We start from the raw sequence: 658 nt of genomic DNA on the forward strand, positions 1-658 counted from the left end.
GATTTCTTATCAGGTATATCAATCTTTAAAAATAACATTCTAACCGCGACTGTCATGTCTTACGTAGGTCTATGTCTTGAGTTTGTTGTATAGGTTTATCTGTGATTACAAAGTGTCTTTTTTTCTAATTAAAGATAGTAGCGTGTAATTTGAGGGAGATGCGGCTGCTGTTACTATCAGGTTAAATAACGATCATGTCTATGCTACCTCACTACCTCGTGATCATGTTTATATTATCAAGAGGTACGTCATATGACTTAAACTACTCCGTCTGCAATATCAACAGGTAAAATATACTATCCAGTCTACTACCTGTTACAGAGTATATGGCTTCTAACAGGCTCCACAAGTGTCCGATGTACTTCATACTGAAAGCGTAAACAAATCCAGAATCGAATCAATAACTGAATATATTAAATATCTGTCTCTAGGCTAAATAAAATTGTCGTTTCTATACTCGGAGTAAGACTTTAAACATGGCCTGATCTACGTAATATTTGGGATACATATAATATGAAACTGAACCGAGTGTGTTGCGTCACTAAGTTATAACCTGAGAGTAGTTTTGGTTGCATGCAGTGCTAACACCAAAACTCGCCACCGACAAAATGATACGACAGATATAGTTAAATTCTTCTGACCCTACCTACCTGTTATT

The sequence above is a fragment of the Octopus sinensis genome, linkage group LG5 (assembly GCF_006345805.1).
Source record: "Octopus sinensis linkage group LG5, ASM634580v1, whole genome shotgun sequence".
Taxonomy (NCBI): Eukaryota; Metazoa; Mollusca; class Cephalopoda; order Octopoda; family Octopodidae; genus Octopus; species Octopus sinensis.